The 25,946-nt window shown below is 44.9% G+C and overlaps 1 protein-coding gene across 3 annotated transcripts in view; it reads left to right on the top strand.

Moving 5' to 3' along the window:
* SUFU (SUFU negative regulator of hedgehog signaling) overlaps positions 1–25,946 on the top strand; it is a 114,024-nt gene that overhangs the window by 6,289 nt on the left and 81,789 nt on the right. The gene's annotated exons all lie outside the window — the stretch shown is intronic.

The following is a 25,946-nucleotide window of genomic DNA, read 5'->3' as shown; positions in this document are numbered from 1 at the left end:
TTTTTCTTTTTTAATGTTTTTTAAGTTTGTTTATTTTGAGGGAGGGAGGGAAGGAGAGAGTGCACAAGCAGGGAAGGGGCAGAAAGGAGAGATAGCATCCCAGGCAGGCTCTGTGCAGAGCCTCATGTGGGGCTTGAACCCATGAACCATGAGATCATGACCTGACCTGAGATCAAGAGTCAGATCCTTAACTGACTGCACCACCCAGGCACCCCTCTTAATGACTCTGCTTTCCTGTTTCTTAAACAATTATATCATGTACTCCAGTAAGTTACTATCTGTAATTAAAACAGAATTTTTTTTGTTCTGTTTTGTTTTCATTTACACTTTTTCGTGGGGAGGATTCTTTTCTTCATTTAAATGTTGTTTTCTGGGGCACCTGAGTGGCTCAGTAGGCTAATCTTGTGACTTTGGCTCAGGTCATGATTTGGCTCACGGTTCATGAGTTTGAGCCCCGCATCGGGTGAGCACAAGCCACTTCCCTGCTTCGGGCGAGCTTGAGCCCCGCTTTGGGTGAGCCCTGCATCTCTCTCTCTCCTTCTCTTTATCTTTGCCCCTTGTAGGTTTCTCTCTCTCTCCCTGTCTCTCTGCCCCTTGCTCACTTGCACTTGTTCTCTCTCTCTCAAAAATAAATAAGTAAATGTTGTTTTCCTTCCCTTCCCCCTTGTTAGCATGGTTAATCAAGAGCTGATTCTATTTCTATTATCATATTGTCTCCTGTTTTTTGCTTCTTGTCTTCTTTTGCCTCTTATACTATCTTTTCGATATCTTGGTGATGACTACTTAGCATGTGTAGGTTGAAAGACTAGCAGGGTTCTTCCTGCCCTGCCTCAGCATAAGAGGCTGATTCTGGAGATGATGATGGTATCATGATGAAGATGATATAATCCTTTTTTTTTTTTTTTTCTTTGTTGTAGTTCTTACTAGCTTCTTTATCATTGCATCAAATACTTTACAATCTTACCAGGTTCTTTTGTTGTCTCCATTTTATAGATGAGAAAAGTGAGTCACTTAGGGGTAAAAGAATTACCTAAAATAAAAGAACTAGGATTCACTATCTTGAGTCCAAAGTCTGGCTACTGTACTACTCTACCTCTCTGGTCACAGGTCCAATCCAACTTCCTCTTCTCTCTTTTGTTAAGCAGGGGGCCCAGGCCTCATCTCCTTACTGATCATGTGTCGAGTGCAATGCCTGCCTTTACAGCCTTCCAAACAGATCCATTGCAATGTCAGCAGAAGGCTTTGGGAACAGTGAATTAATCTTGCCTGACTGGGGACCCTGCATTACAATATTAAAAATGGAGATAAAATAGCAAACAGATGTAGGGAGTAAAGGCACTATGCTGGACTTTAATGTATATTTTTAATAAGAACCTGCAGAGTGCAGTGAGTCTATACCTTTTTGTTGACAGATTTATTCCAGTCAAAAGAATATCATTTCCTATGTGGCTTGCGGAATCTTACAGTCTACCTGCTTATCAGGTATGGATCCAAGGCCCAAAGTGACAAGAAGAACATAATTGAGAAAGCCCCATATTTCAGAGGGGCAACCTCTGAATTTTAAAGAGGGCCTTCCTTACTGTTTTTCCACATTTGAGAGTATCCCCTTATATGTGTATCATTTCTGTATGATAAAGCACTTTGATATTTGTATGTCATTTATGACAATAGTGAGATCTCCATTTGGGTTGTATCTCACCACTGGAATCTAGTTTTCTGATATTATGTCCTGCCTCTAGAAGGACACAGAAGGAATGTTCTTGGATATTTACCCAGTTCTGGTCTATGTTGCAGAAGTCAAAAGTATCTTTATAGTTGGCCTTGTGCTGGTGTGACTGGTCTCTTCTCGATCCTGGTAAGTGTCTTGGAGAAAAGCTTGCTTTTCCAAACATTTCATGTGGCAAGGCCTCTTTGAAACAGATTTAAAGATTCTTACTTAGTTTAGTGTTTGAAGTTGAGGTCAGAAAGGTGAGTGTCCTCTTATCCAGTTTAAATGCTAAGAAATATTCAACTGGACTTGTGGCAAATGAGTCTGGTAATGTTCTTCTCCCACTCTCTTTTCTCTTTCCATTTGGTGAAAAGAGGGCCGAAGCATTGGTTCATTTATTCAGCATACATTCCTCAAGCACCTATTTTGTACCAGATGCAGAACATCATAATAGGTGTCTTAGGGAGAAAATGCCAAGACATAATTCCTATCTTAAGGAGCTCATGTTCTAGAGGGGAAATAAATATAAAGAGAAGGTTATAGTACTGGGTAATAAATGCTGTAGTCCATGGCTGAAGAACATGACCTGGGAGCAGAGTAGAGGGTGTGACTTTTAGTCGGGCTGCTGGATTGGAAGAAGCTCCAGGGAGGAGGTGATGTTTGGGAGGCACCTGCAAGCTGCAGGCCAGTAGGAAGGGCACAGGGGTGGGGTGAGGAGGAAGGATCTGCACCCTGACACTCGAGGGGGCTAGTGCTCACTTTCAGGATTGAGGGGACTTTAAAAATCTTCTGGCCCAGTGTTTCCCAAACTTCTAGTGCTGCCTTCATGGTTTTTGCCATGTAGTAAGATCATCTACTCTATGTCTCTTTAAACTAAACCCCCTTTTGGGGTGCCTGGCTGGTTCAGTGGGAGGAACATGATTCTCTTGATTTTGTGGTCATGAGTTCAAGCCCTACATTGGGCATAGAGCTCACTAAAAATAAACTAAATGACCCTCCCCTTTATAAAACTATTATAAATATATTTTTAAAAGTTTAGTCACTACCATGTATGGAAACCAGTATCACTTCCCATAATTTAAAGGTAACTATAGAAATAAATGCAGCGAGGGGCGCCTGGGTGGCTCAGTTGGTTAAGTGTCCGACTTCGGCTCAGGTCATGATCTCACGGTTCGTGGGTTCGAGCCCCACGTCGGGCTCTGTGCTGACAGCTAGCTCAGAGCCTGGAGCCTGCTTCAGATTCTGTATCTCCCTCTCTTTCTGACCCTCCCTTGCTCATGCTGTCTCTCAGAAATAAATAAAACATTAAAAAAAAGAAATAAATGCAGTGATAACAAAGCAATGTTATTATATTCTGGCTTAATACTGTTGCCTGTCACAGAAGATTCTAAAGCTGAGGCCATCTTTCTCTTTGTTCAAGAGATTAGCAAGTATGAGAGAGGTATTAAAATGATACACTAACACCAAATAAAGCCTGGCCCTAGACATGATTAGAAAAATTGAAAGTGAATTGTAAAGGGAACTTTTTTTTTTAAAAGTATGATTCAGTACTGTTATTGTCACAGATAGATAGGAAACACTGATCTAGTTCGTGTCCTTTAATTGTCAGTAGAGGAAAGCACAGTGGCCTGCCCAAGGCCATACAGCAAGCAAATGAGAGAGGCAGGGTCTCCCAGTGTTCCCACTCTTCTATGCTGTCTTCCATGACTGGGAAGAAAGGAATGCATGGACATTGTTTGTCTTTAACATAATAACAGAAGCAATTTTTTTTTTTTTTAGCTTTTACTCTATTCCCGGTTAGTGCTAAATTCTTTTTATAAAGTTATTCCTTTATGTTATCCCCATAGTGATTCTGTGACACAAGGAATTCTTATTACATCTTGCTTATAGATACAGAAATTTAGGCTTAGTGAACTTCCTGCATAGGTGGCAAATTAGAAGCCAGGTCTAGTGATCCCACACCCTGTATTCTGAACCACTGTGCTGTATTGCCTTTTCATTTTATTTTATTTCATTTATTTGTTTTTTAAAAAATATTTATTTATTTTTGGGAGAGCACAAATGGGGGAGGGGCAGCCAGAGGGGGACAGAGGGATCCCAAGTGGGCTCCACGCTGACAGCAGTGAGCCCAACGTGGGGTTCGAACCCATGAGTTGTGAGATCATGACCTGAGCCAATGTCAGACGCTCAGCTGACTGAGCCACCCAGGCGTCCCTGCCTTTCCATTTTAATCAGTTACTGGCATTTATGAAATGCCTGCAGTGTGCCTCCTCCCATTAAGATCTTTCCTTCTCACAGCTTGTCAAGGATAGGGACAAGCAGAAGTCCAAGGTTCCCGTGCATGTCTTCTGGCTCCTAGCAGGCTTGCCATGGGTGCAGGAGGGGACCCCACCCTAATGGTCCTAAAAGGAGTGAAGAGCAAGCTGGTTGCATGAGCCCTGAGATGGCCAGGTTCTTCCCCTCTTCACATTTCACCAAAGGAAACAGGACAAGAGAGCACTTGTTTGAATTAAAAGGCTCTTAAGAAACTCTTTATGAAGTTGGAGAGATGGAGCAAGTTCCAGCTCCGGCAGCCGCAGGCGAGGATGGAGGGCTTTTCTATGAACCCTGAAGGCTCCCCTCAGCCAACTTCAGTGGCCAGGCTCGTCCTGTGGCTCTTCCCCTGGACTGGGATGGGGTGAGCTTCAGCTGCCAAGTGCCCGTTGGTTGTGGCCCTTCCCATTGTGGCCGGCAGCTGTGGACTGGAACGTGGCGATTTGCAAGGCTGTGGAAGAGGTGGCTTCGGTACCGCTCTCCGAGGGTTTCTAGCCGCCCTGGTAGTGCCAGCAGCCCTGGCTGGACCCAGACTACCAGGGGCCAAACCAGGGTGCAAGAGGCTGGCCGGTTGCGCAGTGTGTTTGTGATCTCAGGCCAGGTTCCCTGGTGGGATTCCGCAGGGCAGGTCATCTCCTGTACGCATCGGCTGGTTCCAAAGGCAGCCTCTGTGTCGTGCTGGGCCCCAGGCTGGCAGCTCCGCAGGGGAGAGCCCGTGCCCATGGTCGTTCTGGGCTCGGCCCACAGACGCTGGCTTCTTGGCAGGTATGTCTGTGGAGTTTGGGGTTGTTCTGGTTCCCCTTGGGGCAGGACCTGCTGCTGCCTGGCTTTCTGTGGCTGCCCTGCTGGGTTGCTAGAGGATCTCCTTTTCTCTTCAGGTTCCTCTAAGTTGGGCTCTGTACCGAATGAGTTATTTATTAAAACACTGGATACAGATTAACTTTTCCACTTGTTGTTTTGTGTGGCCTTGGTCCCCTGCAGTTGGGAAATGCTAATTTTCCCTCCCGAAAGCTGGGTTTGCAGGAACTTTTTAATGTGTCATTTCATCCCCCGGGGTTTCCAATGGAAATCCTGTCTTTGCCGTAATACACCTATCCTGGGAGCATGTCCCTTCTCTGGTCGGGCCTTTACTTTCTGCCCAGAGCTCTCAAGAAGCTGACGACTGGAATCCCTTCTGTAAACCACCCACAGATGGCAGGCCCGGCCCTCCTGCTGACTGGCACAGTAGGTTGAGGAAGTGCTGTGCAGGCCCATGGCAGGCCAGGCCTCCCTGAGGCTCTGGTCCCTCAGCCGTTATCCCAGAGGTGTCGGGTTCCGGGAGGACTGTGTGAAATGGTGGTGCTGTCTGCTGAGGGCAGAGGGTCTGGGCTACCTAGAAAGAGTGGGGTGCCCTTGGCCCTCGCCCAGGGAGTAATGGCCAGCAGCAGGGCTAGAATTCTTCTTGAAGCTGAAACCACCACTTTGGGTTGGATTTCAGGGCCCAGATCTCTTAAGTTTTGAAATGTTGAGAATTCCGTTTCTTTTGTAACCACAGGAAGACCTAAGGCTTTGTGGGGCTCCTAGCAGATCTATGTGGGTATGTAGCTTCATCCTTTGAAAAAGCATTTCATGGGGCGCCTGGGTGGCTTAGTCGGTTGAGCGTCCGACTTTCACTTAGGTCATGATCTCGTGGTTCGTGGGTTCAGGCCCCGCGTCGGGCTCTGTGCTGACTGCCAGCTCAGAGCCTGGAGCCTGTTTCAGTCTGTGACTCCCTCTCTCTCTGACCCTCCGCTGCTCACGCTGTCTCTCTCTCTCTCTCTCCTAGAAATAAATAAAACATTAAAAAAAAAAAAAAAGCATTTCATTTGCAGTGTGGATCATCTCCTCCTTCATGGGGTAAGGATTCCAGATTTTTCAATTCAGACAGTTGAGACAATTCAGACAGGGGACAGTTGGGAAGAGGTTCCTTGAGCTGGCCCAGTCAAACTCTACAAGGTTTGAGCAGCCTGATTATCAAGAGTGACTGCCTCTCACAGTGACATTGGGCTGGTCAGCGCTGGAAGATTTCCTTTTCTTTCACAGAGAGATGCAAAGACTTGGAAGCCTTTATGGGTTTGACATGATTGGGTCTCTCAGTCCCAGGAATCTTCCCCCGTTCAGCCTGCCCTTCTAGTGTCCCATCTTCCACACCCAAGGCTTTTTCCATATTGAATGCTGGTCCTCACACCTGCCATGTTCTGGGTCTCAGTTTCCCAGCGTTTCCCTTGCCCAGAATTCTGACTCAGGGCTCATGACTCTGGACTTTAATCTTTGACTCCTCAATTCATTCTTCCATCCTGCCTCTGAGGTATCCCACTCAGTTACGTTTCCTGTTTCAGTAGTGTAGTTCAGGTGTCGGGTCCTAAGGTATGCGTGCAGTAATCTCGTCCTTTCTGACCCAAGCTCCACAGGAATGGTCTCCTCACACGGCACGTACCTTGTAGCTCACTGCCCCGCCTGCCGAGCTGACACAGAGCCTGGAGTTGCATAGCACATCTCCCCAGCAAAGCTATCTTGAGTGTCTGATACAGACAGAACATTTGGGAAGGTGATGTGTTTGGATAGGGTGGGGGTCCAATGAGAGGTTATACCTAGCCTTCTGTCCTTGAAACACCCCACATCTGCTTGATAAAAGATAGCAGAGACCCTGGGAAAGAAGACAATGGGGTTTGGAGCTGGGAGCAGTGTTTTTGGCTTTGGCTGACTTCCGTGGCTTTGAGGCTGCCTCCCCTCACCCTGTGATCTTCAGCGCTTTGAAAAACTCAAAATATGTTATAATAATTGTAAGCACTTTAGTTCTCACTATGTGCAAGGCACTGGTCTAATTTCTTTCTCTCAGCAGTTCTGTGGGGTAAGAATTGATATCTTTTTTATAAGGAAACTGAGGCACAGAGACATTAAGGAACGTAGGCACCCAGCCAGTGAATGCTGGAGCTGGACTGTGAACCCAGGTAGTCTGGCTTCACCAGTCCTCACCCCTCCCTTCCTCTGCTTGCACAGGAGCAGAGTGGGGGGCAGCTGTTACAGTTATGCACCTAAGTTCAAAATATCTTGGCTTAATGGAGTGTGAGTAGTTAAGCAGGAAGTGCTTTGTAGGAGAAATGTTGAGCTGGATGTTGAAGTAACTTCGTAGAGAAGAAAGAGCCTCGCTGGGTAATGGCAAGAGGGTGAAACCGGACTGTAGGTGACAAGATCCTGTGTCATCTTTCCAGTCAAGGCCTCTGCTGCCTTACTGTAGTCGTTTGTAGTAAGTTTCCAGGAAAAATCTGCAACTCTTAAAAGCATACAGGTGATGCTCCTAGCTTGCGTGTCAAGGTCACACAGTCACGCTTCTTCAGGGGTCAGGGATGTGCCCGGCATTCCATCAGCCCAGAGCATGTCCTGGCCAGGTGTGTGGGGGTCTCCCTTCACTCTCTCTGGGGAGGGCATGTGGAAATGAGGAACACTTCAAAGTTGGGAGTTCCTACAGCCTATGGCTGAGGCATCAGCAGTGTTGATCTGGGAAGGATATTTGTTCTGATATAAAGGTATCTTGTCACCCTGGAGAGGATATTTTTTTCCTCTGTCCAAATATTAATGCAAATTAGTATGTTACTTTGAAAACATTTTAATTCCTGAAATTAATTAATTAATTTGTTTTGGTAAAATATACATAACATGCAATTTACCATTTTATTCATTTTTAAAAGTTTATTAAAAAAAAGCTTTAGGGGCATCTAGGTGGCTCAGTGGATTGAACGTTCAGCTTCGGCTCAGGTCATGATCTCATAGTTTGTGGGATTGAGCCTCACAGCACAGAGCCTGTTTGGGATTCTCTCTCCCTCTGCCCCCCCTTCAAAATAAACATTCAAAAACTTTTGTTTAATTATTTTAAAAATTGTAATTCCAGTATAGTTAACACATTAATGTTGTATATTACTCAGTGCTCATCATGATAAATATATTCTTAATCCCCTAACCTACTTCACTCATCCCCCGCCCCCCACCTCCCGTCTGGTAACCATCAGTTTGTTTTCTATAGTTAAGAGTCTACTGTTTGGTCTCTTTTTTTCCTTTGTTTATTTGTTTTGTTTCTTAATTTCCACATATGAATGAACTGTAATGATTTTTTTAAATCAATGGACTTTATATTCTAGAGCAGTTTTAGGCTCAATAGAAAATTGAACAGATAGGACAGAGTTCCCATACACACCTTTACTTTCCTTTTTTTCTATTTCCCCTGTTCTTAACATCATGCATTACTGCAATACATTTGTTACAATTGATGAACCAATACTGATACATTATTTTTAACTGATACCCACCGCTTACATTAGGGTCACTCTTTGTGTTATACAGTTTTGTAAGTTTTTTTAAAAATATATTTTTATGGGCACCTGGGTGGCTTAGTCAGTTAAGCATCTGACTTCGGCTCAGGGCATGATCTCACAGTTCATGAGTTCGAGCCCTGCGTTGGGTTCTATGCTGACAGCTAGCTCAGAGCCTGGAGCCTGCTTCAGATTCTGTATCTCCCTCTCTCTCTGACCCTCCCCTGCTCATGCTGTCTGTCTCTCTTTCTCGGAAATAAATAAAACATTAAAATTTAAAAAAAATAAAATAAAAATTTATTTTTAATGTTTATTCTTGAGGGGGAGAGAGACGGAGAGTGAATGGAGGAGGGGCAGAGAGAGAGAGAGACATAGACTCCAAAGCAGGCTCCAGGCTCTGAGCTGTCAGCACAGAGCTCGATGCAGGGCTGGAAATCACAAGCTGTGAGATAATGAGCTGAGCCCAAGTCTGATGCTTAACTGACTGGGCCACCCAGGCACCCCCAGGTTTGTAAGTTTTTTTTTTCCCTTTAAAAATTTTTTTTCAATGTTTTATTTATTTCTGAGGTAGAGAGAGAGGCTGTGTGAACAGGGGAGGGTCAGAGAGAGAGGGAGATACAGAATCTGAAGCAGGCTCCAGGCTCTGAGCTAGCTGTCAGCACAGAGCCCGATGCGGGGCTCGGGGCACAAACCATGAGATCATGACCTGAGCCAAAGTCGGATGCTCAACTGACTGAGCCACCCAGGCGCCCCTGTAAGTTTTGACAAATACATGTCCTGACAAATGCCATTACAGTATCATGCAGAATAGTTTCACTGCCCTAAAAATGTGCTGTTCTTTGCCTATTTATCCCATCCTCCCTCTCCCCAAGCCCCTGGTGTCTACTGATTATTTTAGTGTTGCCTTTTCCAAAATGTCAATTTCCAACATAGTTGAGATCATACAAAATGTAGCCTTTTCAGACTGACTTCTTTTACAAGCAATATACATTTAAGGTCCCTTGAAGCCTTTTTTGTGTCTTGCTCATTTCCTTTTATTGCTGAATAATACTTCATTGTGCATATGTACTACAATTTATTATTTATTTATTATTGAAGGACTTCTTGATTGTTTCCAGTTTTTGGAAATTTTGAATAAAGCTGCCATACACATTCATATGCAGGTTTTTGTGTGGACATGTTTTCAACTCATTTGAGTAAAGTTGCTGGATCATATGGTATGACTAGACTGTATTTAGTTTTGTAAGAAAGAGCCAAACTGTCTTCCAGCACGGCTGTACCATTTTGCATCCTCTTATTCTATGTCCTCACCAGCATTTGGTGTTGTCAGTGTTTTTGGATTTTAGCCATTCTAATCGGGGTGGAATGCTATCTCATTGTTGTATTAATTTGCAGTCCCCTGATGACATAGGATGTTGAGCATCTTTTCATATGTGTATCTGCCATCTCTCTCTGCTTCAGTGACATAGCTTGGTTTTTGTTCCTAACGCCCTCCCACTCCCCACTTCACATCCAAACACACATACCCTTTTTCTCATATTATGCGTTCAGGCAGCAGGGCTAATTACGTTTTTAGCATATTTGCCTTTTGGTCACTTCTCAAGCAATTAAGTGAGTTAGTTCCCCAGAGTAGATGCTGAGTCCACATCTGAATTCCTCCATCTCTGTTGGTACTAACTGGGGCTAGCTCGTGAATTCTAGACCTTTTCCCCAAAGATGGTGTCTTCCATAAAATCCATAGCTGCTACTGGGACTTATAGTCTCAATACCAAGGTTCAGGATTGATTGTGCCTTCCAATACAGATGATAGACTTGTGTGCAGACTTGTCCACTGTAGATCCTGGTGAGCTTCACTTTGCTTTAGATGAGAAATTAATAGCAGGCTCCTTGAGGTTCCAGCCAGACCTCAAACTCTCCGTCTTAATTGAACCAGCATGGAGAAGACTTTCCAAAGTCCAAGACTTTCCTGGCCTATACTTCTCTTGTTCCGTCTATCATCGTTGTTACTTTTTAATTATAAATTTGGTTTTTTCACTTATAAATACAGTTGAACCATTTTTACCCAAATTAAGTTGGAAATTAAAGAAGGGAGGGAAAAAGAGTATTCCTAATCCTATCACCTTTTGTTTGTGATCCTCTGTCTATCTTCATAATGATTTCCGTACATAATTCATGGCAAGTGTTGCTGTCCCAGGATGTGTAGGGCTTCTGTCTTGTGCCAATACTCTCAGTTTGGGAGTTAACGTCTTCCAGAGCGTCCCCACTGCATGGCTAATGCTCTTTTCGAAATTCAATCAGCCCACAGCTATTAGAGTTTCCAAATTCTGAAAACAGTACATTTGTTTGGGAAGATGGTTCCTTTCCATTGCCATGTTACATTAACTGCATTCTCCTCATTCTCATCCTTTTGCTGATTGACTTCTCGTCGGAATGAAGAGTAGATTACATAGTAAAAGTGCTGTACTGGCCCCCCACCTCTCAGTTAATACCTAGTCCCTTAAGTACAGATCACCATGCTGCTGGTGGCAGTCCTGAGGGTATGTGTTGTTCCAGCTGTTGTTTTCCCTTTAGAAGGGTGATTGTTGATTAGATTTGGCGATCACCGTCACCTGGAAATCAACATCATGAGCCTCCTTATTTCTCCCTTTCTTGGGTATGTGGATACAGAAGACTGAGACGGATTACAGAGTGTCCCAGGCTCCTCGTACCCAACGTGCACAGAAGTTTCCTAGGTATAAGCACAAGTATAAGCACAAAGGATGAGATCCTTTTCAGGTAATTGCCTGAAATAAATGGGCTATCATTTAGGGCTTGTGTAGGCTTTTTGCCATACATGGGAATCAAATAATTTAATAATAGATCTCTCCTGGCACTGGGTCTCCCAGTGATGGGTGGGGACACTTGATTCCCATCCAGCATTAATCACCAGCCTGTTTGGAGGCCAGCCATTCATTTGGTACAGATAGTCACGGCTTGGGCAATTCTGGGCATGAGGTATATTTTAATGACAGCATACTCCTGGTCTGGTCTTCACGGAGCCTCTAGTGTTTTTGGCTGAAGAGTCCTGGAACTGGAAAGCTTTGTGGGCAGGTGGGCCTGATACAGCCTCAGAGCCTTAGGTCCTCACAGGGAACCTCCTTGCCTTCCTTTCTGCAGTCCCTACCTTGAGGCTGGGTGGAAAGCTTTTTCTCAGGCAGGAGTCCTGAGGTTCAGAAACATGGCCAGGCCTGTGTCTGGGGCTAGACCAGTTGCCCATTTGCTGGGGAGAACATGGATTTGTAGCAGCTTCTGAGAGGGACGTCTTCCACTGGACTCCAGGCCCTTTATCAGTGTGTTAGTAAAAGATAGTGGCCTTCAAAGATCCCTTTCCTTCCTGCTCCCTTCCATGTTACTCAGGCTTCTTGAGGCTCCGGTCACAGAACCGACTTTGCCACAAGAAGACCAGTCAAGGAGACGCTTTTGTTTTTCCAGGGCTGACCACCATGTGATGCCTGGGGGCGCTTGGAGCCCTGCCTCTGACCACCGGTTTCCCTTACTCTGATCTCAGGCCTTTCCACATGAGGTCAGGAGCTCAGGAGCCATGCCTATAGGGAGGGGTAACTACTAGAGAATGGGGCCTGGCCCAGGCTCTCTATCCGATCCCAAGGGGTCAAGCCAGCTGGCTACAATTTCTGCTTGTGATGGATTTGACTCCTAAATGCTTCTGAAAAGCTTGGTTGGTTAGAGGAGAAAGTGTAGTGAAAACCGACAGCTGATGATGGCGTGGCTTGCCCTAACCCCTTCTCCTTTCTGCTCTGGCTTTTCCAATATATCAGGTTGCAGGCACCCTGGATTCCTGCCCTTCTGGAGCCGGTCTGGCAATTTTTCATCCCTGTGGCCAGGGTTTTGTGCAGAGAAAAGGCCCAGAAGGAAGGCAATAACTGCACGTGGAACCTTTGGGGTTGGAGCTTTGCAGGAGCATTGCTGATATGGACCCCTTAGTTCTGTGCTAGCTCTTGGCTGAGGGCAGCTGACGGATGTCACTCCCCTGCTCAGAACCATCCAGTGGCTTCCCACTGGCAGCCCTCACTTTGGAGTTTCTCTGGCTGTCGAGAAAGCATTCTCACACTAGAGGTGAAGAATTCTCTCAGTCCAGCACAACATCTGAGCATTTAGCTCTTTCAGGAGGATTCCTTCAGTCTGGACCCTTATTTCCCTTAGAGGGGAGATAATCCAAGTGCATAGCATTTTCATAGAGTCAGAGCCTTCCTTTGAGAGGAGGTGTGTGATTTTGGTAAAAATGAAGTTTGCTCTATTGGGGTGGTGGAGGACCTCCAGCATCTGACACAGTGCTTGGTACGTGATAAACCTTTAATTGATTTCTGTACCTGTTCAGTGCACGTTATCCAAATGTGTGGTACTCTGTGACATGCTGAGAGTGCCATGGGGGTAAAGTTTCTATGCTCATGGGTCTTACATTCTTATAAGAGAAACATGTAAAAGGTATGTATAGTTTTAGATAGTGCTGGTGCTGTGTTGAAAATACAGCAGGAGGGGCGCCTGGGTGGCTCAGTTGGTTGAGCATCCAACTTTGGCTCAGGTCATGATCTCACAGTTGGTGGGTTCGGGCCCCGCGTCGGGCTCTGTGCTGACAGCTAGCTCAGAGCCTGGAAACTGCTTCAGATTCTGTGTCTCCCTCTCTCTCTGACCCTCCGCTGCTCATGCTGTCTGTCTCTCTCTCAGAAATAAATAAAACATTTAAAAAAATTTTTTTAAAAAGAAAATACAGCAGGAATGATGTGCTAGGGAGTACATGGGTGGAAGTAGGAGTTGAGGTGGGTGGAGAGGGTACATTTAGTAGGGAACCAAGGATGACTTCCCTGAAGATAAAACATTTGAACTTGATGACAAAGTGGCAACCAGGGCTGTCACATTATACAAGTCCTTGGGCACCATTCATATTATTCTGTGCAATTGGTGCTCCTCAGAGTTGTACAGTACTCTGGTCACTCAACCATGTAAAAATCGTAGGCTGTGAAAATAGCTAGAGCAAAGGCCCTGAGGCAGGAGGGACTTTGAGGTGTTCAAGGAACGGGGGAAAAAAAGTCAGTATGTCTGGGAGTTGGTAAGAGAGAAGGACAGTGGAGCAAGATGAGGCTGGCGAGTTTGAAGGCAATGTAAAGAATGTGACATTCAACAAATTATCTGTTGACTCGAGGGAAGCCAAGGGATGAGGTGATGGGAGGAAGCAGGAGTATGGTTTTAGGAAACTTTTCCAGTCGTGTGGGACCTCAGCACCAGTATGAAGGCATGGGAACAGAGTCAAGTGATGTGTTTTATTTTCCTAAAAAGGAAACAGCAGCAAAAGTGGCTCAAAGGAAATGCCATTAAGTCATTTTGATAGTGACTGAGAGGAAGGCTCATTGCTTTTTTAATACTCTCTTATCTTGCTTGTTGTTGAATGTCTCAGCCTTATTATCTCTTTGGATGGCAATGGGACTATGATTACCATTTAGCATTTGCTCAGCTGTGACATGATGTACCCATGTACAGAACATACAAAAAGTACAATCCTTGCCCTTGGGGAACTGAGATGCTGAAAAGATTTGTTTCTTCCCATTATCCTCTTTCAGATGTCTTGATCTTCTGGGTCGGCTGGCTTCCCAGGGTCCTGGAGGATAGTGGGTGGACAAAGGGCCCTTGGGCAGATTGTTCTGGCCCTTGGATCTGTAAGAAGCCCCAAGCTGTACACCTATATGCAGGTGGCATCTTGCTTCCCATATCAGACTGGTCTTACCACAGTTGGTCTAGCCTGTCTCCTCTCACTCCCTTCCCTCACATCGTCGTCCTCCTCCTCCTCCTTCTTCGTTTATTTATTTAAGCAATCTCTACACCCGACATGGGTCTCAAACTCATGACCCAGAGATCAAGAGCTGCGTGCTCTACTGACTGAGCCAGCTAGGCGCCCCATCTTTTCTTATTTTTAAAAAATGTTTATTTACTTTGAGAGAGAGAGAGAGAATGAGAATGAGCAGGGAGGGGCAGAGAGAGATGGAGAGAGAATCCCAAGCAGGCTCCATGCTTAGCTTGGAGCCCAACTTGGGGCTTGATCTCATGAATCATGAGATCATGACCTGAGCCGAAATCAAGAGTTGGACGCTTAACAGCACCTGGGTGGCTCACTCAGTTAAGTGTCTGACTTTGACTCAGGTCATGATCTCACAGTTCATGAGTTTGAGCCCCACATCAGGCTCTGTGTTGATACCTCAAAGCCTAGAGCCTTCTTCAGATGCTGTGTCTCCTCTCTCTGCCTTTCCCTGGCTTTCACTCTCTCTGTTTCTCTCTCTCTCTTTCTCTCTCTCTGAAAAATAAATAAACATTAAAAAGAGTTGGACACTCAACTAGCTGAGCCACCTAGGCACCCCCCCCCATCTATTCTTAATTTTAAAAAGGTTTCGTACAGATGTTGAAGCCAAAGCCAAGAGTGGGAGCTATTACAACGATGTCAAAAAAACCCAAACACTATGCTTTTCGTTGGCCCAGAATTCTTTTTTTTTTTTTTAATGTTTTTTAAAATTTATTTTTGAAAGAGAGAGACAGCGTGAGCAGGGGAGGGTCAGAGAGAGAGGGAGTCACAGAATCTGAAGACAGGCTCCAGGCTCTAAGCTGTCAGCACAGAGCCTGACGTGGGGCCCGAACCCACAAACTGTGAGATCATGCCCTGAGCCGAAGTCAGATGCTTAACCGACTGAGCCACCCAGGTGCCCCATTGGCCCAGAATTCTTATATAGCATCAGCTGGCTTGGTGCCCCACCTTGGGGACTGATGTTTTGTTTTTTTTGCTGGTAGTTGGGAGTAGAAGGGAGAAGGTATAGTAGGTCTCCACTAAGGGAGGCTAAATTCTGAGCCTCCACCACCTTGCAGAAAAGGTGCTGCTTTTGGCTTGGTGTTTTTCCTTTTGTAAAATTATTTTAATCAAAACAATTTTTTCCTGGGGTGCCTGGGTGTCTTAGCTGAGTTTCTGATTCTTCATTTTGGCTCAGGTCGTGGTCCCATAGTTCATGAGATCGAGCCCCACATTGGGCTCTGTGCTGAGTGTGGAGCCTGCTTAGGATTCTCTCTTTCCTGTTCTCTCTGCCCTTCTCCCCCCACATGACTGCTGTTTCTCTCTCTCAAAATAAATAAACTAATAACCATAAAAATTTTTTCCAGTTCAATGGAGATATAGTTGACATATAGCAATCATATATGTTTAGGGTATATAGTATAATGACTTCACTTACATATTTTATGATATGATTACCGCAGTAAGTTAACATCCATCATCTTATATGGATTAAAAAAAAGAAAGAAAAAATGTGTGTGTGTGTGTGTGTGTGTGTGTGTGCACGCGCACACGAGCGCGCACGTGAGATAAGATCTCTTAGGATTTATTCTCTTGGCGACTTTCAAATTGAGGCGCCTGGCTGGCTCATTTGGTTAGAGCATGTGACTCTTTTTTTTCCTTTTTAAGTTTTTTAAAAATATTTATTTACTTTGAGAGAGAGAGAGAGAACGGGGAGGGGCAGAGAGACAGGGAAACACAGAATCTGAAGCAGGCTCCAGGCTCTAAGCTGTCAGCACAGAGCCCAATGCGAGGCTCAAACCCACCATGAGATCATGACTTGAGCTGAAGTCAGATGCTTAACCGACAGAGCCACCTGGGCGCACCAAGAGCATGTGATTCTTGATCTCAAGGTCATGAGTTTAAGCCCCATTTTGGGCGTGGAGCCTACTTAAAAAAAATTTTTTTTTAATCTACTATATAGCAGTGTTAACTGCAGACATCATGTTGTACATTACAGCCCTGGGACTTAGCTTGTAACTGGAAGCTTGTATGTTTGAACTGCCTGGTGTTTTTCTTAGACTCGATATCTCAGTCCGGGGAAGCTCTTTGCTCACTGAAAGCCTGGGATGGAGTTAAATGCCCTAAGTGTCGAGAGCCAGGTGAGCTCAGCTGGATTCTCAGCTGAATCAGTCCTGTGAGCTACTGTTTTTAAACTTGAGGAATGCTTTGGGAATGTGGTCCTTGGCTCCCAGCAAAGGATCTCAGGAAACATCTACTTGAGTGAGGCAAATGCATTCCATGAATCTGGGTGCCGTGTAGTGGAAAGAGCATCTACTACTCAGAGTTAAAACTCAGAGGCAGCTGCCCTGCACCGTGACCTCATCAGATTCCCAGCTCAGTGTGAGAATGCAGTCTTGGTGGGTGTTCTTTTTCCCTTTGTTCCTTCGTTCTTCGTTCCTTCCTTCCTACCTTCCTTCCCTCCTTCCTCCCTCTACCCTTTTCCCTTCCTCCCTATCTTTTCTTACGATTATAAAAAATTACCATAATATATCTGGTAGTTTTTTTAAATGTTTATTTTTCAGTGAGAGAGAGAGAGAGAGGCAGACAGACAGACAGACAGAGTGCAAGCAGGGGAGGGGCAGAGAGAGAGGGAGACACAGAATCTGAAGCAAGCTCTAGGCTCTTAGCTGTCAGCACAGAGCCTGATGTAGGGCTCGAACTCATGAACTGTGTGATCATGACCTGAGCCGAAGTTGGATGCTCAACTGACTGAGCCACCCAGGCGCCCCATAGCTGGAAGTTTTTTAAAAAAATCATAGCATTCGAGCCCTGCATTGGGCTCTGTGCTGACAGCTCAGAGGCTGGAGCCTGCCTTAGACTCTGTGTCTCTCTCTCCTTCTGCTCCTACTCTGCTCACACTCTGTCTCTCTTTCAAGAATAAAATAAACATTAAAAAAAATCTTAGGTATGCCAAAATATGACCATAAAAACATATTTCAAAAGAATTTTACAAAGTTTCACTGCCCAGTATATTTGTGTAGTCCCCAAACACGGTTTTAGAACAGCCAATGAAGTATATGTAAATGTGAATTGTTCAAAAATAAAACATCACCTTTGCAAATGTTTAGGTCCAAGATTGGGAAGTTGGGCAAAACTGGAAGACATGGGCAGCCCTTGAAGGCTGATTAAACTCCAGAGCCTAGAAGTTGGTAGCTTGGAGTCATCTGCTGATGTTTTAAGAGAGGAATAATGCACAGAGCCTGATGGTGTCTAGTGAGCACTAAGCACACGAAGGATGAACACTAGCCTCTGGTGGTGGTGGGGGGTGCTGGCCAGGTGCCAGACACTGGGCCATCCCATTTTAAGCCTTCTATCTGCGCTTTGAGGCAAGTATCCTTATCCCAATTTAATAGCTGGGGAAATGGGGGCATGTGGAACTTAACTTGCCCATGTGGCAGCTAGGGAGTGGTGGACCGGGCTTGTGTTAGCTCGGGCGACCTCCTCTGCCTGTGTCGTTGCCCACATTGCTCGACTCCTCTCTGGCATCTTATTGGATGCTAGGGTAGTATAATTTTGTGTAATTTTCACCCTAAGTCTAGCCTGGGATCTCCAAAGGGTCCAGGGAGACCAAGACTAAGACTTTCTGAGGTCTGCTTTCCTCATTTCCTCACTTCCTGATCACTGCTGGCAGGTTTACCACTCTGCCTAAGCCCTTCCGCCCATAACCTAAGGCTGGCATTTCCCTCCTTACCCCTTACCTACCATTCTAAATCTTATAAAACTTTGCCTCTTTTCTCAGATTCAATCTAGTTGGTAAACATTTGTTTAGTTTTAGTATGTGCATGTCACCAGTAGTCAGTCATCTAATATCTTTTGACACCTACTAAGTACCCAGCATTTATCTGTGTTCAGTGTGTGTCACTTTGGGGGCTACAAAGAGGTAGAAGAATGGCAGGACTCCACAGTGTAATGGGAAAGACCCTTCCTTAAAATATAAGAGAGACCACACAGAGAAGTGTATTAGAGACAAAACATGTTTGAGAGAACATAGTGTGGGGGAAAAAAAAGCATAGTTTTACTTAAAGACATGGTAATTGAGAAGGGCTTTGACAAGAGGACTTGGGAAGATAAGGCTGGACTAGAAGGGCCTTCCAGGGTGAGAGGTCAGCAGTAATCATGGTATGAGGTGGGGGATGTGTTTGGGACATGGGGGTTGGCTGGGTGTCACAGTGCAGTGTTGGTAATGGTATGGACCTAGGAGCAGAAAGGCAGGTCAATGTCAGAAACGCTTCCTGACACCTGTGGCCATTTTCTTGACCTACCAGTTTGGTGACCCTACACGAAAGGGTGGATGAAGTTAGCTACACATGATCACATGATACAGTCTTGGACACACACGCACGCACACACCTGGATCCTAGGCATCATGCCCTCTTTCCTTATTGCTCATAGATCAGCTTCTGAAGTCTCTTATTCTGGGACTCCTAAACCCAAGGAAATCATATGGATTTCCCCCAATATAGGTTATTTGAGGGAAAAAAAAGCAAGCAAGTGACATGCATCAAGATGTTTGCCAAAGCACAAAAGAGTGCAGCTTTGGAAGCAACCGCCTGTCCTACAAGAAAGCAATGGTCAAGTAAAGTACCATATATAATTTCCTTTTTTGTAATATATTATAGTTCTACTCTTTTCATAATAGGGAAAATGAATTCTAATATGAAAAGTCGATCCACATTTGTGAACTAAGAAAATAGTAATTCTTTATTGTGTAAGTTTATAGTCATTGGCTTGGTTGCCACTCTCCTAGTGCTGAAGGGACCAAAGGAGGGATTGAGATGTGAGAACCTACAAGGAAAGAGTTGTGTAGGGTGTCCCTCTTCAGAGTGATCTTTAGCAGTGACCTTCCATCGAGGGGGATTGCCAGCCCTAGGCAGTCTTGCAAGAGTAAGCCCTGGCCTCTCTCTCCTCCCTCCCTCTTAATTTCCTGTTAAGAGCTCCCACTGGCTGAACCCAGTTGGAAGCTGGAGGGCTTAGGAGCCCCACACAGGTCAGCTTTACAAGATAGAGCAAGGTGAGTATATTGGTTTTCCATGCGTAACAAATTACCATAAACTTAGCAGCTTACGACAATACACATTACCTCACGTCTCCTTTGGGTCAGGAGTCCAGGTGTAGCATAGCTCAGTGTTTCAGATTTCACAAGGCTGCAGTCACAGTGTCAGCTGGGTTGGATTCTCACCTGAGGCTCCACTGGGGAATGATCTACTTCCAAACTCCCTCAAGTTGTTGGCAGAATACCTTTTCTTGTAGCTATAAGGGTCACGGAAGCTTCTTTAAAGCTAGCGTCAGAGATAGCAACTGCCAGCAAAACATGGTCTTATATAATGTAACATCCTCATGGGCGTGATAACCCATCACCTGGCCATATTCTGTTGGTTAGAAGCAGGTCACAGGTCCTGTTGTCATTCAGGGAGAGGGGATTCGCAAAGGCATGAGCACCAGGAGGCAGAGATCACAGGGGCCACCTCAAGATCCATTATAGATATAGATTTATATTTATAAGCCTATGATTTGTAGCTCATGGTCCTCAGCTATAATCTGGATGGATCTGGAAGGCCAAATAGAAAATATTCAGCTCAGACACTGGGTGCAGACAACATAATTAATACCTGATCCTTCCTGAAGGTTGGCAGAGGGCAGAGAAAAAGGGAACAACCTATGTGGAGTCTTGGAGGCAAGGAGGTCATTAGGGTATCCATACATCTGCCACTCCATGCATTAGGCTTGGTACTTAAAGCGTTTGGCAGAAGAGGTGGATGGGACCCAGGTCATTGTGAGATTTGGGGAGAAGTCTGGACTTTCTCCTGAAGGTTTATTGGAGTGAACTTTGGAGGATTTTTAAGCAGGGAAGAGATATATTCCCTTTAGGAATGTCAGAGCAAATAACTAAGGAGGGCAAGAAGCAGATCAGTAAGGAAGAATGTTAATAGACATCCAGGGGAAGAATGCAGGAGGCCAACCCATAGTATGGCAGCTAGGATGGAGGCAAGAAGATTGATTGGAGCTGCTGAGGAGGGAGGAGGAAGAGTTGACAACTTGGTGACTGCCTGCCTGGCTACGCAGAGGAATGAGGCAGGACTGGAGGATGAAACTCAGGATTCTGGCTTGGTGGCTGTATTAGTTTCCTATTACTGGTGGTTTAAACCTACACACATTTATGATCTCATAGCTGTGAAGGTCAGAAGTCTGACATGGGTCTCACTAGGTTAAAATCAAGATGTCAGCTGGGCTGCATTCCATTCTGGAGGCTGAAGGGAGAATCCGTTTTTTGTTTTTTCTTTTTCTTTTCCATCTTCCAGAAGCCACGTTGATTCCTTGGTTCATGTTCCTTCTTCCATCTTCAAGGCTAGGAAGGGCAGGCCAAGTCCTCATACCACCCCTGTCTGCCTATTCTTCCACATCTTCTACCTTTCACCTTCGCTTTGAAGGACTCACGCAGTTAGATTGAGCTCACCTATGTAATCCAGAATAATCTCCCCATCTCAAGATCCTTAATTTAATCATATCTGCAAAGTCCCTTTTGCCATGTAAGGTAACATATACAGGTTCCAGGGATGAGAATGTGGACATCTTTGGGGAGCCATTTTATAGGCTACCATAGTAGTACTCTCTTTCAGTTAGGGAAAGATGGAGAAGGATCAGGTTTGGGCAGATACTGAGTTCAGATTTGCATATATTGAGTTTGGGGTGTCTGGGTGTGGTCTTTTGTTTGGGGATAGATTTGGGAATCCTCAACAGAGGCATGGTGCCTGAAGCCACTTTGTGTGGCTACCTGCAGAGACTGTGTGGTAAGGAGATGGCAGAAACTGCAGGAAGTGGGGCTTTGGCTTCTGTCCTTCTTTTATCACCTACAAAACCCCCTAGAGGACAGGTGAAGACCATGCACCAGGAAGTGCTTTCCAATGGTGCCCTCTATTTGCCAGGCAAATCTTTATTCTCTGCGTGTGTATAAGGGACAGAGCAGTGACTAATTCCAGGGCATCATGAAGTTTGGGACAGCACTGAGGGCTTTGGAGCAAACTGACTTTGAGAAACTTCGCGCCCTAAGAAAGTGCCAGAGTTTGGATGAGTGGTCCTTGAACTTACTTGGCCTGCTCTGGGAGGCAGAGGTGGAGAGGCAGGCAGTCTCCTTGTAGAGCCCCAGAGCTCCTGGAGGTCTTCGACTGAGGTCTTTCTATAATCTCTGTGTCCAGCCAGGGCTAAGGCTAGGCTTTGCTCTCTGCCTGTTAGAGACACGCATGGGGGGGTGTATGTACTCTTGGAGGGAAGCCATCAAAGGAAAAGATCTGTAGGTCTGTTCCCAGAATAGGACCTAAAGGCTCCATTCTTCTGGGAAAGAATGTCCAACACAGAGAGGGTGGGAACTAAGCTTAATTTCCAAGAAGGGCTGGTGAGAAGGGAAGACCAACAAGGGAGTAGGGAAGAGGAATGGGGAAGAAGAGACAACAGGAGCTTTTGTAGGGAATGACGTCACATCACTCCTGGTTCTGGAATTGGACTGGACTGGCCTCTTGTGCCCTATGTTTCCCAAGGTAAATAGCCTACTCTTCCTTTTCTTTTGACAATATTGAGCTTGAGACTGAGCCACAGTTCCTAGACCTGACTTTAGAGGTACCACCTTCTCAAGCTGGAGCCTTGACAGCAGCCTTAGCTGGCCAAGCATTCCTTGCTTCAGATCCAAGCCACCACGAGGGAAAGGGGGCACTGCCCATGGACCTCTCCTGTCATATCATGAATGTCCAATATATACACTTAGCCAACAGATTCTGTGAGAAGTGTGTCAGATACAGTAGTGATATGACACAGCTCTGTCGTTGGGGGATTTACAGTCTAGACCAGAGATTATAAGCAGCAGAAAATGTGGAAAATACAAAGACTTTAAAAGAGAAAAATGGCACTGTGATAGCCACTATAATAATCTTATTGTATTTTTTCTTTTTCACAAACATACATACATACATGTTTTATGTATTTTTGCATTGTATGTGTATGCATAAATATACCTATTTAAAAACGTTTTTTAATGTTTGTTTATTTTTGAGAGAGAGACAGTGTGAGCAGGGGAGAGGCAAAGAGAAAGAGAGGCACAGAATCCAAAGCAATCTCCAGGTTCAGAGCTTTCAGCACAGAGCCTGATGCAGGGCTCAGACTCACAAACTAAGAGATCATGACCTGAGCCCAAGTCGTTTGCTTAACTGATCGAGCCACCCAGGAGCCCCGCAAATATATGTATTTTTAATGTTTATTTATTTTTGAGAGAGCATAAGCAGGGGAAGGGCAGAGAGGAGGGGACAGAAGATCAGAAGCGGGCTCTTCACTGTCAGCAGCGAGTCTGATGTGCAGCTTGAACTCAAGACCCATGAGATCATGACCTGAGCTGAAGTCAGACACTCAATCGACTGAGCCACCCAGGTGGCCCTGCACAACTATTTTGCACTACACTTTGTATTAAATTTTGCTTCATGCTTTTTCATGACCATTTGTAGTGAAATATGTATTTACCATTTTAACCATTTGTAGATGTACAGTTCTGTGGAGTTAAATACATTCACATTGTTATGCAGTCATCACCACCATCCCTTTCCAGAACTTTTTCATCTTCGCAGCTGAAGCTCTGCATTCATTAAATAGTAACTCACATTCCCCCCTCTCCCCACCCCTATTCTAGTTACTCTTATCTCCATTTTTTATGGAGATGTGGCAACCACCATGTCATTTTATGTGTTTATGAATTTGGCTACTCTGGGTACCTCATATTACTGGAATCATACATTTTCTTTTTGTGTCTAGCTTATATCACTTAGCATAATGTTTTCAAGGTTTATCCATGTTGTAGCCTGTGTCAGAGTTTCCTTCCTTTTTAAGGTTGAATACTATTCCATTGTGTGAATATACCATATTTTGTTTATCCACTCACCCGTGGGTGGACATCTGGGTTGTTTTCACCTTTTGGCTATTGTGAATAATGCTGCTATGAAATTGGTATACATGTATCTGTTTAAGTCCTTGCTTTCATCTCTATTGAGTTATACCCAGAAGTGGAGTTGCTGAATCACATGATAAATCTATGTTTATTTTTTTGAGGAACCACCATACCGTTTTTCAGCTGCACTATTTTATATTTCCACCAGCAACTCACAAGACTTCCAGACATAAAGTTTCAGGACCACTTTATTTATACTTTTATTCTATAGTTAACAGTAGATGAACAGCAAACAATAGAGGCTTTAGAGTGGGGTTCTGACATAATCTTGCCTTCTCTCACCAGGTAGAGGTGTAAAGCCCCTGGCTTCTCAAAGCTCAGAGATTAGTCCTTCTGTTTTCAAAACTCTCATTTTTGGTGACTGTGTGGTCGTGCACCAGACACGATGCATCAGAACTTAGAATACCTCTGCTTGTAGAACATTTAGACTGTTTCTAAATTCTTTCCTATTATAAATACCACGGAATATATTTATGCAAAAGACTTTTTCCAAATACAAGATTATCTTCTTAGGGTGAATTTCCAGAACTGAGAACTACTATAGATAATTGCTGACATTTAAGACAGTACCTGCTATGTTCCAGGCACTGTTTTGAGTGTTTCATATATATTAACTCATTTAAGTAGTTGCCATATGATAGCTACCCCTAAAAATATTTTTACCTGGGTGACTCAGGCGGTTAAGTGTCCACTTTGGGTTGGGTCACAATCTCACGGTTCGTGGGATCGAACCTCGCTTCTGTGCTGACAGCTCAGAGCCTGAAGCCTGCTTCGGATTCTATGTCTCCCTCTCTCTGCCCCTCCCCACTCACGCTCTGTCTCTCTCTTTTTAATGTTTATTTTTGAGCAAGAGAGAATACAAGCATATCTCCATTAAAAAAATAGACTTTATTTTTTAGAACAGTTTTAGGTTCACAGCAAAATTGGGTGCAAGTAGAGTTCCCATATACCCTCTACCCTCACACATGCACAGCCTCCTCCACTGTCAGCATCCAGTACCAGAATGGTATGCTTGTTACAATTGGTGAACCTACACTGACACATCATTTTTATCTATACTCTGTAGTTTACCTTAGGGGTTATTCTTCATATCCCCATTCTTACAGATGAAGAAACTGAGGCACAGAGAGGATAAGTGATTTGCCCTCCAGCCAGGAAGTAGCAGAGCCAGGACTTGAACTTAGGTCCCCTGGCTCCAAAGACTGTTTCTGCACTGCTGACATTTTGGTGGTTCTTGATGCATACTAAGTGCTTTCTAATTCGCAAAATTTTGCTTTGTGTGGGTCAGATAATGACACTTCAATGTTGGGTGATTGTCCCAATTTGCCCAAGATTAATGGCTTTCCCAGGACATGAGGTGTTCGATTCTAAAGCCAGGGAAGCACTGGGAAAACAAGGACAAGTTGGTCACCTTATTTCAGCAACACCGGAGTCCTGGGGCCCATGATGAAGTCTTTTTAGTAACTAGGTCAAGAGCTAGAGCGTTGCCAGATCATGGGAGGCCAGAGATGGCCAGAAGGATGAGGGAAGTTGCCAGATACACTTCCTGTTTCCTGGCCTCTCCACATTTGTTTCTGGGCACACTGACCAGGGCTCCTACTTGGTGTTCTGGAATTTAAACTGCTCGACAGAGCAGTAGATCACATCATATGATGACTCTTACTGACTAATTGTCTTTTGATGGTTGGTGGGTGTTTGCTGCTTTTTGGAGAGGAGTAAAAGGACCCCGGATGCTTGGGCTGGCTAACAGCCTACCCTTCCCCTGCAGCACACTTCTTCTGCCTGGAGCCCAGCTGAGTGTAATTATACAATGCCTAGAGTGTTTCTGTGCAGCCCAGGTATGTTGCAACATCCTGAGCTGTGGGCTGGCAGTGGGCAAACACATCGTGAAAAGATAGGTGGGTGGTCACATTTGTGACGTGAGAGGGGTAAGGCTTGTTGTCAGCTACACCGTAGGATTGCCAGAGCATTTCTACTGGGTATCAGGGGATCTCGAGACCAGCTGCGGTCACTTCCTCTGGGGTCAGACTGGATGGAAAGGGTTGCTGCATGAGTCTGTTAGCTCATTCTTTTCATCTTCATTGAGCACCTATTGTACATCAAGACAGATATTCAGAGAAGTGTCCCTGCTCCCTGCCCTGCAGTCCTTTCCACCTAGTCCCTGCCTACTTCCTGTAGGCAGCCAATCTTACTAGTTTCTGATTTATCATTCCTGTGTTGCTTTTTGCACAAATGAGCAGATATATGTATATTTTCCTATCTTCCCCCTCTTTCTTCCTCAACAGATAGTATACTGTAGTGCTTTTTTTTTTTTTTACTTGACAGTATCCATATCAATTTGTTAGCTCTTCCTCATAGCTGCATAACCCTCTTTGAACCACTCTCCTATGAATAGGCAGTTGGATTATATCTAATATTTTGCAATTACAGATTCTTAGGAGTGGGATTACTGGGTCAAAAGGTAAAATATAGGGCACCTGGGTGGCTCAGTGGGTTAGGCATCTGACTTTGGCTCAGGTCATGATCTCAAGGTTCATGAGTTCAAGTCCTGCATTGGGTGAGCACGAGCCTTGCTTCTCTCTCTCTGCCCCTCATGGGATTCTCTCTCTCCCTCTCTCTCTCTTCACCCTCGCTCACTTGCACCCTCTCTCTCTCTCTCTCAGAAAAGGTAAAATATGTGTAATTTTGTTAGGTATTGCTACCTGGTGCTCCAAAACGGTTGTACTAACTTGTATTCCCACCAGCAGTGTA

This window comes from Hyaena hyaena, unplaced genomic scaffold, assembly GCF_003009895.1.
Source record: "Hyaena hyaena isolate Hyena2069 unplaced genomic scaffold, ASM300989v1 scaffold_233, whole genome shotgun sequence".
Taxonomy (NCBI): Eukaryota; Metazoa; Chordata; class Mammalia; order Carnivora; family Hyaenidae; genus Hyaena; species Hyaena hyaena.
The sequence above is the reverse complement of the archived record's forward strand: the minus strand, read 5'-3'. Positions and strand labels throughout refer to the sequence as shown.